Source organism: Pygoscelis adeliae, unplaced genomic scaffold, assembly GCF_000699105.1.
Source record: "Pygoscelis adeliae isolate BGI_AS28 unplaced genomic scaffold, ASM69910v1 Scaffold53, whole genome shotgun sequence".
Taxonomy (NCBI): domain Eukaryota; kingdom Metazoa; phylum Chordata; class Aves; order Sphenisciformes; family Spheniscidae; genus Pygoscelis; species Pygoscelis adeliae.
The window spans coordinates 809,054-822,923 of record NW_008824468.1 but is presented as its reverse complement, the minus strand read 5'-3'; the positions used below and the strand labels follow the sequence as shown (position 1 = coordinate 822,923).

General features: G+C 42.0%; 1 protein-coding gene across 1 annotated transcript in view; it reads left to right on the top strand.

The window, feature by feature from the left end:
• PRDX4 (peroxiredoxin 4) overlaps positions 1-13,870 on the top strand; it is a 91,488-nt gene that overhangs the window by 22,819 nt on the left and 54,799 nt on the right. The gene's annotated exons all lie outside the window — the stretch shown is intronic.

Here is a 13,870-nt window from a genome sequence, read left to right as displayed (position 1 = left end):
GGATTATGCATGAGTTACAGACCGATATGCTTTGGCTGATAGGGGACCCCTTTCTACTGTTATACATTTGCATTTCAGGGTTATTAGGGGAAGGAAAAAACTTACCAGTGCATTTTACAAAATAACTGGAATTTGCTTATAGAACCTGCTCTCGCCAGTCAAATCTCAGTATAAAGAATACGTATGCAAACCAACAGGTTGATTTCAAAAGCCCAGAAGTATACAAGATATGAATGGAAAAAATATGTATATTTGCTGCATGTTGTCACAGTGTTCAACTCGCTTCCAATTAAACTTTCTGTTTTAAGGAAAATTAGAACAGGGTTTTAATTCAACAGCATCTCCAGAAAAAGATTTATATACTTCATGGTTTCATATTTATCGTGTTGATGGGTAAAAACAAATGAGCATTGTCACATTCTGTCACTGAATAAAATGTCATGAAAGCCAAATGACACATTTAGAATTTACAAATTTTTATTCCAGGAGAGAGAGGAACTGTTAAATACAGTTAAGAAAAAAGTAAAGAAATCAAAACAATGAAATAGAGGAATTTTTTTGCTTTATTACCTCTAGAAATCCCACCTCTTCTATTTAACAGTCAGGGAAACAAAGACCTGTCATCCAGTATCTTCACAAATTATAGTCCAACCTGTAAATACAATCTGAGCACTTGATATGATGTAGAGGTGTTTCTGTTTTCTATTTAATACTGTTTCGTGCATTCATGTGCTAATAAAGGTTAAACTAGATGACCCTTCAAGCTACCCTCTACACTTTATCTGCCAGAGCTATAAAAGCTAAAGAAAATTGGTGCATTTATATTGTGAAAAGAGAAAGACTCCAAACATTGTAATGAAGTAGGGTATCTCTTCTCGTGTATCATTTCAGCAGCAGTTGTTTATAACAAAAATATTTAGTCAGAACTGGATTTTTATGAGAAATCCTCATGTGTTACTAATCTTCTGCTGACATCAGACTGATTCCCCTGGATCTTTCATTTGCTCCTGGTGAATCACCCTGCTCATAAAGCAAATTGCCTTGTCCTGATTTTGATTTCCACGTTGATTTTCAGTGTGGCTTCAGGTGGAGTATATGCAGCAGTTTACCCTTGAGAAAATTTAGCATAGTCATGCTAGCACAATCTTCATCCTAAATTAAAACACACAACCATTGTACAATGAACAAAATAAAATAAAAAATGGGAGGAATTCATTCTTAAACAATTCCAGTCTAGAACAGCCTTTTACCTCAGATTCCAAAAACAGAACCAGATGCAAAATTAAGTGCAAGATAGACCACATAACCACAGATGAGAAGCAGACAGAAGTTTCTATCAAACTATCTGCTTATCCCCCTTGACTTCCCAGCCTTCCCTTCAGCCTCCCTAAAAGATCAGTTAATCCTCCTTCATACTGCAAACACACCACCCCCTTTTTACCCTCTCAGTAGTGTGAAATACACACCAAAAAACCCCTCTGTAGAGTCCCATGAAGAACCTGTAGGCAAAAAAGCAGCTGACTAAAGTCACCTCTTCAGATCTCCACACCCTTAAAAAGAGCAAGGTCATGAACGTAAATGGTTGCTTTGGCTGAGAAGTGACAGGTTTGGATTAGAAGTGCTGTAAGGACAAGATTTAATAAAAACCTTCATAATATATAGAAAAAAACCTCAGATTGCCCTATGGAGGCCAATGAAAAATATGGATAGAGAGGCTGGGTTTAACAAAAGCGTTTCCAGCGTTTCAGCAAATAATGTTTAGCTGAGACAAACATGAATTAGCAAATCTTGATGTGTCCAATGATCAGGCTAGAGAAAGAGTTATCATTATAGAATACATGGTATTCTCCTTTGGGCAGAGCTGGTAAACAGCAGTCTACAGGGAAGCAAAAAAAGCAAGCATGTCCATTGCAAAGGAATCACAATAAAACCCCATGTGTTACTATAATGTTTCATGCTCACACAGGATGAGCCAACACCAGTTAAAGGCCAAATTCTGCTTTGAAAGTACAAGCTAGCCTCCCATTTACAGCAGCAATGATAGAAGAGGTAAATTTGTGCCATGACCTTGTCTTTTATTAACATCCTAGGCACCCGAAGCCAGATTTACAAAGGTATTTTTTGAGCTAAAATTGCATATGGGTCCATTAACACAAACAAAGGGATTTGCAGAAAATCCTCACTGGATGCCTAAAGTGGCTTTTTAAATTTTTAACCACAAACAAATGAATCATGCTAGAAAGAGTACACAGAAAGAGACCTACTACCATCGCCACCAGCACTGATAGTTTTTAGAAGCCTAAATTAAGCTTGCCAATTCTAGGCACTGGAATTTGTATGCACACACACAGTCTGACAAAGAACCCCCAAAATTAAAATGTACATTTATTAGAAAAAAAAAAAAACCACAATGCTAATTTTTAGAAAAATCCACCACAGTACAGTAAAATTCTTTCATTATTTTCTCATCTTTTCAATTTAATCTGAAAAATGCACATCACATTAAGCCTTTCTCTCAATAAGTTTTCTATGCATTCAACATACAGTAGGAACTACTCTTTTTTAGACATTTTAAGATCTATAATCAAGCCGAATCTGAGTTTTTCCAACATAACTATTCTGAATTACTTCCTTCCTTTTTCATATGCATATATTGACTTAAGTTGCTTTTTGCATTTGAATTGGAGCAACTGAAATTGGTATTGAGCAAAACATTTAATTTTCTTAAATCAACAGATTCTTCACACTTTCCAAATATGCTTCTATTATTTGGGGGGAACAATGTGAGCTATCCTTAATAACTCAGACTGAGTCTGGTAATTTCACTGTGCGGCAGGCTAATCACTGCCTCTATAGTCTAGAAAACAGCTCACCTTTTAAAATTTGAGTTATGTTCTTTGAATGATGTATTTTGTCACATCACACTGGGGGGGGGGGGTTGTTGAAATGCCTTCCTTGAATGCTTTTTGACCTAGGTTGGTAAAATGTAGATTATCTAAGTGTCTACAGTTGTCTGCATCATCCTTCTCTTTATTTACTGTAGTCTACAGACCTTGAGATTCTGCATTTGACAGCAGTGCCATCATCCAAGCCACTTACAGTAAAAATAAATGCTGCGGCTACAGCAAGATCTCAAACTCATGTGCTAGAGGGTTCTTGCATTTCATAATTATTGTTTTTTGAGGTTGTGCCTACAGTTCCCAACAGCAAACTGATCCCTCTTAGGTATCAGGTGATGTGTAACGAAAACTGAAAGGGAAGCTGAGAATAATAACTTCCTGACTGGTATTTTTTTTCCCCAGCTGTCATTTATGCCCACACCCATGCTTTCTTTTCTGTTTCAAAGTTAAATGTTTTTAATTTTGACCAAGCTCATGCTGAAATTCAACACAAAGCTATTTAAAATATTTAGGGTCCAATCTAACTCCTATTCAAGTAGATGGAAAGAAAGATTGATTTAATTTCTCCAGGAGCTGGGTTCAGAATAGAAAATGTTCCTGTATTTCTGCTAAGACAAAGGCCAGAGCAATATGTCAAACCACTACATTCAGTCATGTCAGAAGCATTCCCCATGCATGTCTTAATAATGCGGCATACTGGTGAACCCAAAAGCCCTTTTCCCAAGCAACAGCACCACACCAGTCCCATCCCAAGCTCCTCCTCACTCCTTCCTGACCTGAGTCAATTGCTCAAAGTCTTGTCCACATTTTTTCTATTTACTTTCGTTATATTTACTGCCCAATTTATACTGGCCTTGCAATGAAGCTGGCCAAATTGTTCCCTTTTGTCTTAAGAACAAGGTGGGACTTTTTTCTGTAAATCATTTTTACACGCACAATATTGACAGTCCTAGAGATGAACTGAGAAATCTACTGTAAGGCTGAGCAGCAGTTCTTAAATGAACTTGCTTGGTTTTATCGCTGGTGCTTTCTTTTTCCTTTCTCTCTCCTCTCTCACTGTCTCTGGCACCAGCACCAACCATTTTCACTCCTGACATCACACTGTAATTTAAGAAAGCTCTTGTTCTATAGTTTTAAAATCTATTTTCATGACCGCGGCTATTCAGATATATCTTCTTCGAGTCTTTGTGTTATAGCTATTGAAGCAAGCAGGAGTCCCAAAATGTCTGTGAAAAGTGCTTATTAAAATTGTTATATGCAAAAAAGACTTGCTAAGAAGTCTTTTCACAGGCTTTGATTCCATGAAGCAGCCATGATCTTCCTCCAAAATGTGCTGATCAGACAGACAAAAAAAATACTTTGAGACAAATCAACAAAAAAAAAAGAAGAAGAAATATAATACAAAAACCACTACCCTGAAGCAGAGTTCACACCCCAACAAAGAAGAAACTCCAAGACTGCATAAAATTTGCTAGGACGTTTGTTGTTGGTATTGCTGTAAAAAGGCACGTCTTCGGTGAAACGAAGGATGGTAGTGCAGACCTTTGAGAGAGAAACAGGGCAGAACCTGAGTCCTTTATTTTAAGCATAGACTTAAGTATTGCCCTGAACCAGGCCCCAAGCCACCAGGGCAGCTCTGCTCGAGAGAGCCTTCTCACCACACAGCAGAAGGGGCCCCTTTTCACGGCACAGGAGAGGTGTCCTTTGAGGTACGACAGCAGGAAAGCTGATTGTGTCCTCTTGCATGAAAAGTGTTCTTTAGCAATGACCCTGTCACATGTTAGGAGTTTGCAAATCATGTATCCCTACGTGTCAAGTAATACGGAGCCAGACTCCTGCAAAGTAGGAGCAAGAAGCCCACGGCACAAGCGTTCCTCAGCCGTGGTCCCCCGACATCGCCAGAGCAGCTTCTTCTGGCTCCCAACCCAAAAGACAGGACCCCAGAAAGGGAAGAAAGAGACCTCGAGGTGTCTCTCTCGAGACCTCCCTCAAGGGAGGCAGGACCTCGAAGAAGCTCTGCTCCCAGAGCAAACCAAAGCATCTGGGGAGATCAGGGACAGGAGACCAGGCAGGCCCAAGTCCCCACCTGCTCTGTTATCCCTGCATGCACGCTGAAGGAAATCCAGTGCTCACACCTGCCTGCGGCACAGTATCCCCCAGGCTCCCACAGCAGCAGAGCAGCTTTGCTCTGCCCCTTGCACAGGTCTGCAAAGCCAGGTTGTGCTGATCTGAAACAGTTAAGTACGATGAAGTATAATTTTAAGTTCTATCTGTAACTCACACTGAGCTATTATTAATTACTTATTAAAGGGGGAACATTATCCATATTATAAATGTTACATGAGTAAACGAGGAACATGAATGAGTGAGATCTATTCATCTCAACGAGCACATCTCTCCCGGAGAGTGTTACAAAGCCACAGGATGTCCCCAGGTTTCAGATTTGCATTCCCACCTCTGAGTTAGATGAAAGACTTGCAAAAGCGTATGTATCTAGATAGCTCCTTAATGACTCTGCTTCTCAGGGGAATGTTGTGCATTGCTTCAGCAATAGGTTGTACCATGCACACTTACCAATAATAATGGCTATTTAAACAGCTGTTTTCTTCTGCAAAAAACTTAACAGGCCCTTACTATCAATCCTCAGAATGAGGGAAAGCTACAGACCTTCCAAAGATGCAGAGAGGGAGCTGTGGAGTAGCATCTGAAGCCATTTCCATAGCCTAAGGCTGCGTCTACATCGCAATTAGAAGATACATGTGGAGATAAACAGTTGGTGCTGAGGACCTAATGCCCACATTATTAAAAAAACGGGGAGGGCAGGGAGGGGGGGATTTACTTCAGAGAAGCTCTAATCTGGTCTGACGGACTGAATGACCATTAGCAGTGGGACTGCTTGTCTCATTTTCATCCAGGAGGAGCTGAGTTCACGAGCTCTGGGATCGCCCTGTAATGCAAACCAAATGATGTTAGTGCAGACAACTGGAAGAGCTGTTTCAAAATGCATTCCTGATCTGAACAAAACCACTAATGCAAATGTGCACTTCTTCATCCTGTTCCTCAATACCTTTGAAAACACCAAAATAAGTCATGCACAAAGGCACAACTCAAGGAGAAGAAAAGTTGCACAGTCATTTCTCTTTTGCCCAAGCTCTTACAACTTTCATGTTGCTTTGATAACAAAGAGAACGAAAGTCTGAGGCAGAGCTATTCAACTAAACTACACTCCATTGCCTGGTTCTGAAGAAAGAAATTTCAAGCTTTTCTACTTTACCTATTGAGTTATTCTAAGACAGAAAATTTTCCATAATTTTAAAGTTTTTTTTTTATTTTCCTCTGCATTAATGAGACACTTTTCATTTTATTTATCTCTGAGAATTCAGCAGTTTTCTCAAGATAACTGTTCCATCTCCAGTTTCTTTAACACACCTATTTCTGCACAGCAGACAAGAATGAGCTGCTTTTTGTTAGGAAGCATCTTTCCAGCAGATGCTGCTGCTGCAGTGCTGAGCACCTCTCACAGCAACACCAAACTCTTCTTCACAGACAGTCAATGCCAAAGTTGCACACTGATTTTGCTGCACCAGAATTAATGCTCCCGAAGCATCCTCCCTGCAGCATTAACAGGGGGAGCCCTGTTCTGGGGCAGGAACCATAACGAGGGTGGGCAGAATCGAAGAGTCTCTCTCTCCCGGTTACTTCCAATTCTTCATTTTGCACCTTTCTTAAACTGGGAATTTTTTATTTAAAAAAACAAAACACAAAACTGACTTCTTCTCTTTTCCTAGGAAGGGAACAGGCAGAGCAAAAGCTGGTTACAAACCATGCCCATACTACAGGTGCCCTGCAGCCACCCCCACTCCCACTTGCGTAGGCAGCACGCAGCTCCCCGCCGCCTCTTCCCTTGGGAACCGCAATTTGCTTCCAAAGATGCTGTGGCCCCAACCTCAACCCCCCTTTGGTGTGGGCAGCTCTTTCCTCCTGGGCTGGGGAAATGGCTCAATTCTGGTTTTAACATTAACCTGCCTGTCTAACAGGTCTCCAGGGGGCTGGGCACCATCGCAAAATATCCTGGCTACACCACCAAATTTTTTATGCCCAGCTAGATTAGAAAGTTAGGTGGAGAGCAGAGCTGCTTTTGCATCTAGAAGTCAAAGGAAGGGACACATTTGGCCCCATCGTGAAAGAAGCAAAGGATTCGCACTGCCCTGTGACCAGGGCTTTCCATGATGCAAACCCAAGCTTCGCAAAGGAGTGGGGAACATCTCCACTGGCTTCACGTGATCCCACCTCAGGATCTTAGACCCAGCTTTACTACGCTTTAAAAAAAAAATCCATTGTATAGAATTTGTCTGTTTCTGCCCCTTTGTGATATGCATGATAGCAACACGGCAGAAATATTGTACACACCCTTAATTTAGTCTCTGTAAAGCTCTCATGTTACTGCTTAATGTAATCAATTACTGAGTAATCTAAACTGCCCACAAAATGAGCATAAATTGGCATCAAAGCTAGGACAACGCAAGCGGTGTTGTTAACTCCCAACCATCTATTGTAATCCTGTATTCACTGGAGAGATTTCTCTCCTGGTAAAATTTAAAAGCTCTTTACACAAATGACTGCTTTCCTTCGATGCGGAGCAACAGGAAATGTCTTTTTAGCACTAAAATTATACAAAACTTACTATGCATATATGTACACAAGCAGAACAGAACAAACAGTATTTATATAGATTCTGGACTCATTTGCTTTAGTGGATAAATACTGTTTTTCGGTAAAGTCCATATACAAAAGTACATGACATGTCCATATATATATTTACACACACATTCCTTCAGTACAGAAAAAACCCTTAAGAATTATTTAGAGCGGCGCTTTGCATTAACTACAAAATAAGCCACATCCACTCTTGCAGATGACAAACAGCAAAGGGGGAATGAATTGCATTATTCCAGAGCAAGGTAAGACAAGCAACCTGGGAGCACTGCCCTCCTCTTAGCTCCATTTTCTCCGGGGAAAGGAGGGAGCCGGTGATGTTGAGAAGACTACACGGCCACACTCACGCGCTCCCTTGCTCCCTCTTCCTCTCGCTCTCGCCAGTCTTTTCCTTCTCACGCTGCCGCAGAGCTTTCCAAATGAAGAAGCTGTTTCCATGACACCAAACCCTTAATTTGAAGCATACATATAAACAGCCTAGGATTGTGATCACAATGCACCATTTCATATTTATTTTATTCTTTTTTGGTTCTGCTTTGGACAGAGAAAGGCAATCCTTATGAAACCCAACATAAAAATTACCAGTTATAACCGGCAAGGAGTTTCACCCTTAGCATTTTACAAATACCTTGATTTTGTTCTCTGTTAAATTTCTTGTCATGTTTAATAAACCTAAGCAGACTAGTTGATTAATCAGACTGCTTTGTGTTTGTGCTTTGTACTTGCAGCCAGATCCGTCTCCCTGGTCTTTTTTTTCTTTTGGTGAGGTCTTAGCTCAGCGCATCCTTTTTCCTCGCTCTTTACTTTTCCTCGAAAGCTATTTTTCAGCTGCTCTCTTGTCTTCTCCAGAAAGCTGTTTCATAGCCTTCTATCATGGCAAACATACAGTAAGGAACTATGAATGTAAATATTCTCTTCTTTTATTTATCTAAATATTTATCTATTTGTCTAAAAGATAAATGAAAGAACATTATTCTTGCATATAAAAGCTATAAGAAAATACGTGCCACATTAAGAAAGACATAATCTTGAACTGAGTAATGAACAGCACTACCATCAACAGAACATACCCCAAAAAGCCATTTTATTTTTTAATTCTTTAATTGTGTCTACCTAATCACACAGATTTCTTTGTTTCTTAAAGAAATACTTTATTCAAAATATCCTCCAATTAAAACACTGTAATTGTTTGACTCCCAGCGGAATGGAAGTAGAAAGTAAAGATGGCAGGAGGATGAAGGTTTTGTGCATCCCCTCTCTCACCCAACTACTGCTACAAGAGAACTGCAGTGGCAGAAGCATCATGCAATAGCAGTTAAGTATTATTCATATCCTCAGCTTCATTAACAAGCCCGAGACACCTACAGCACATACACCCATACACATGTTAATTCAACAGCGAGGGAAAGCGTGCATTTGCTGAATGCATTATTTCCCATGGCTCGGCACCTGCGAGGTAGCCGCCCACGGGATGCAGTGCCCTCAGCTCGCTTCTCAAATACAGCAGCTCGAGTCCCACTGCTACGGGGTATGAATTACGCTGTAGCCGCAATTCACATGGCGTTCCTAAGTATGCAGGGGGGGGACGCAGGGAAAACGACAAGGTGGCACATTTCCATCTGGCCTTCATTGGTATGCTCGCTATGGAGCAGCAGCTTTGGGCCAGATGTTTCACTGTCCTGGAAGACATGAAGCAACAAAGAACAAAAACATTGGGAGCAGCATTTTAATATGGAGGCCTAGAGACTGCTCCCAAAATCAGCACACAAAAGACAGCGCTAAATAAATCAAGCGACTCAATGTAAGAGCAAAATCAGCACTGTCCCTTTTCCTGTCCCCAGATTATCATAGAATCATAGAATCATTTAAGTGGGAAAAGACCGTTAAGATCATCGAGTTCAACCGTAAACCTAACATCCGAAAATTCCTGTGTGCAAAGGAAAAGAGCAAACTGCATGGCTTTATGGGACGAGAAAACCACTGGCATACTTGTGAGCAGAGTGATATATTAGAGTACAGGACGCAGGGGGAATTCAGAATTGGAGCAATAAATTATTTTATCGATATCTTTTCCCTGCCCAGGGAGGCTTCCTTACAATACAAACTTTTCCCCCAAAACCAGCCTGTTCCAAAGGCCAAGGAAGGCAGCAAGACTCCCTGCACTGATGACACCTGGCGTCCCACCAGGTAAAAAGTGCTGTGCATGTCATGGGCAGGTGGCTGTACCACCACCAAGGGCACATCCACAGAGCCTCACAGGAAGCAACAAGATGAGTAAAGCCTGAAATCCCCTAAACAGCAGAAAACCCTCAGGACGCAGAAATGCAAAACACAAGAGCAACCAGCAAAGCCTAGGGGATGGCACCTGGAGCTGAAGGGAACAAGACTGCCAGGTGACCACCGGAGTACCTTCACGCTTGTGCTACTCCCTTCTTCCGCGTGGCTACTTCAGCCAGGCACAATCTCCCCTCCAGCTCGGTCACCAAGAGGTGACAACAGCAGACAATGTCCTCCAGTCCTGGCACTGCCATGGTGAGCTTGGCACTTGCCACCGAGGGGCATCTCTAATTTGATAACCTCTTTCCTAACACAGCACCTACTTCCCTCTCCAAGTGAGGTTTCTTCAACTTCAGGAAAAAAAGATCGCCAGGGTAGAGATGGTCTTGGGATGGCAGCAGTGGACCGTCAGCCCCATCTCACCATCCCCTCACACAAGGGGCTGTATGGTCCCCAGAGGCTGTTGTGGAAGAGGGTCGGTTATGTACAATCTAGTGAGTCTTCTTCAGCAGAGTCATCCTCTCCAGGCGATTCATGTCAGGCTAAAGGCTGGTGGAGCCACTGAGCCAGTAAACATCAGTTTCTAAACCTGGCCAGCTTTGGGACACAATCACAAGTATTTCTGGGCATTGCTACCCTATATATATTGACAACTGCTGACAAAGCCACCACTTTGTGGGAAGGCTAAAAGGAGATGAACTAGGTTGCAGTATTTAGGGCGCTCACGTGAGACCACAGAAGAGCCAGGCTCAGGCCTGCTCCACTACAGGTTTCCTCTGCAAACCTCAAGCAAGTTTTTCTGTCATCTGTCAGAGAGGGACAAGAGTGGGGCCACACATCACAGGGACGGGGTGAAGACAAATACGTGGGAGCACATGAGCCTGAAGCAGCAGGTACTATGTGATATGAAAACCTTGAGAGAAGCAGAGGGTTTGGGCTTTGCAGCATCCCCATCCCTGCCTTACAAAAGGGCTACTTTACTGTTGGGAAAACCTCAAGCAACATGAGTATCAAGCCTGAAGGGCGAAGCGCAACCCAAGCCCTGCTGAGGGGTCTGGGCCCTGGGGCGCGCGCTCAGGGCTTCTTCACCACTTGCAGAGAGCAGGACAGTCTCCAAAGATAATTTGGGATGTGCAAGGAAAGGAGACAATGAGGCTTTTGAAAGTCAGCTGTAGGAAAGAGATGGGGTGACTAAGGAATGACAGAGTTACTTGCTGGACCGCACAGACAGGATGACACCAGAGATACGTGATTTAAACTGCAGAAATGGCCTTTTCAATTGTGGGGTAGGGTTTACACCATTAGGATGCTGCCATTCTGCATGTTATTCTGAGGGCTATTGGTGCATCTCTATCTTTTCGTTGAATTATATTTTTTCCTTTTAATAAACTTGCTTATTAAGTCTCACTATCACACCAAAGGAGTAATTTGGATTTAATTTATCTCTCTGTGTGCTTCCCGTAGCCATTGCTCCTTTTACATTTTCTCCCGTATCTGCCAGTCTTTTTAATTCTCTGTCTTTTGTGTGAGCCTTGTAGGGCAAGGATCATACCTACTTCTATTTTTGGAAACCACCTACAGGGAATAAATTATGGTAATTAAGTCCAGCAGAATTAGATTGTAGTGACTGCCAGACATGGAATAGTCACTGTCAGATATCCTCAGAACAAGATAATCTGGTTTTTGCCCTCAAGGAAGAAAGAAACGAGGAAGATGCACCAAGTCAGTATTATGAAAGTGCCTCTATCTCTAGTCTCTGGAAAAGTACATGGTGAATGCTGCCTACAGCCAGGGAATCACGGAGAGAGCACCAGGCATTTGAGCTTTACCACAGAAAGGATATAATAATGTTAGTGACTGCTGAATTTAAAATTGAATTCTACTAAAGTTCCCATTTGAAGCTACACTTATTCCCTTGCTCAAGGCTTTGGCAGGGGTAAAAAGGTGGAAAAAACCTTTGAATGCAAGTTTCGTTTTACACATTTCTGATATTTGAAATGTTTCAAAATGATTAACACTCTACATTTGGCCTCAGTCCAAGGGGCTGCTTATCTAATATTATGTTTATGAAAAATTTGAAAAGATGAAAATACTATTTCCCATATATTCCAGCTAAAATCTGTTCATTTATGTAACAGAATAAATGGTCGAGTGTCCTAACATCAAAGTAAGTCTGTGGCATAGGCGTCCCAGAGGAAGAAAAATAGATTCCCATGTGAAGGAGATCAGTTCAGTAGTTTTAAGATGAAGGATGCTGAAGCTGAAGTAGCCGCATGTTTGATTCAGTCACTTCAGGCTGCATTGGCATGATGCTCTAGAGGTAAAGCAGTTTAAGAAGACAAGGTGCAGGCTGAATTACCCTAGCTTGCTCTTGAGTGCTTTAAGCACTTTTCCTCTACTGGTGTCTCTAAATGTTCAAAGATGGCCTGTGAGGAGGAAAAAAAAGGGTGCTTGTGCCCTTTTCTTGCTGCTTCTCGGTGTGTTAAAGACAGCTTCAAGAGTTGGGAGTCTGGCTTGTTTGTTTTCTGCTGGCTTTTTGTGTCAAGAATGCAGGTTTTGTTTCTTGTATGAGTGGCAATCGTTTGTAACCAGGGCCGTATGAGTCCCACCGACTCTCCAGGAGCCTGGCTTTCACAGCTGCGGAGCACACTGTCACCCAGCACCCAGAGCAGGTCTGGGTGTCTGCATATATGAAAATTAGATTATTCTGAATATGTTTTGCCTTTTTGTCTAACTGATGCAACCACGATAATGTGGATTAACATATCCATATTTATCTTCCTGTAAAAGGTATCAGTATAAATTGCTGAGCTTCGCAGATTTTTACCATAGTGGGTCTGTTTCTGTGGCTTCTCTTCCCAGATGGATGCTCCTGAGTTAAGGAGCTAGTATCCCTGGAAGGACTTTTCTTTCTAGTAACAAACCACTGTCACTGTAAGAGAAAACTGGAATACTCCCAATATTTTTCTCCACGCTGAGAATCACGATACACAGGTGACATGATTGATGAAGCATCAGGAGAGCAGAAAGCAATAGACATTTTGGGTATGTACCAGATCTTCCTTTAGACTGGTGCACTGTAAGCCTGCTTAGGATGGTTTTTCTTCTTTCCCAGCAGCAGAAGATCACAGAGCAGCAGAGCTCCTCCATGATGCAGTGCTCTGAATGAACCCAGGGCAGAGCGGTAACCACCTGGAGTCCTCCCAGCTGAAAGAACCTGCCAATATCTGCCTAAAACCTGAACGTTTCTAAATAAACATCAGAACGGATAGGGAGATGCATCCCTTTTTAGGCAGGATTTACATTTTCTTGCATTCATGCTGCAAATGTTTTGTTGTGATCAACCCCTTTGAGAAGGACTCACAGATTTCCATGATGGTTGAAATAAAAAGAGAGGATTTTGGGCAACACCTAACTCTGTTGAAATCAGAGGCCTGAGCCCCACAGCCACCAAAAGGTCAGCATCTTCCCCTGTGAATCTATGACTGATTGCAGATATTGATGTCTCCTCAACCACGCATAATAACCTTCAGTAAGGAAGCAAGTTCAGGACATTAACCTCAGTAATTAGTGTCCTGTATCACCTCCTTTAAAGGACATACACTGAGAAGGAGGCAGTAAAGAGGTTCAAACAAACTGGCCCTTTTTCCTGTACTTTTTCTTGCTTTCTCCGGCTGCCCCTAAGGAAGAGAGAAATTTCGCATTGATGGCTGACAACCCTCTGATGGTTGAGCCTTTGGTCATCTACTCCTTTCCCACTCTTAAGGAGGAGCTAGTTTTTTGGCACCTGTGTAAGGTGTTGTAGATGTTTATTTCAAGATTTCTTGGATGAAATAGCCCCTTATGCTTTCTTTCCTTATTCCAACGTGCTTTCAGAATAGCTTTATGTACACCTGGCGAAGCAACGTGTACAGCCAAGCAGTTTGGATAGCTCTGCCCAGCAGCACTCTCTTCGTCACCACTTAGCATGAGGCAGT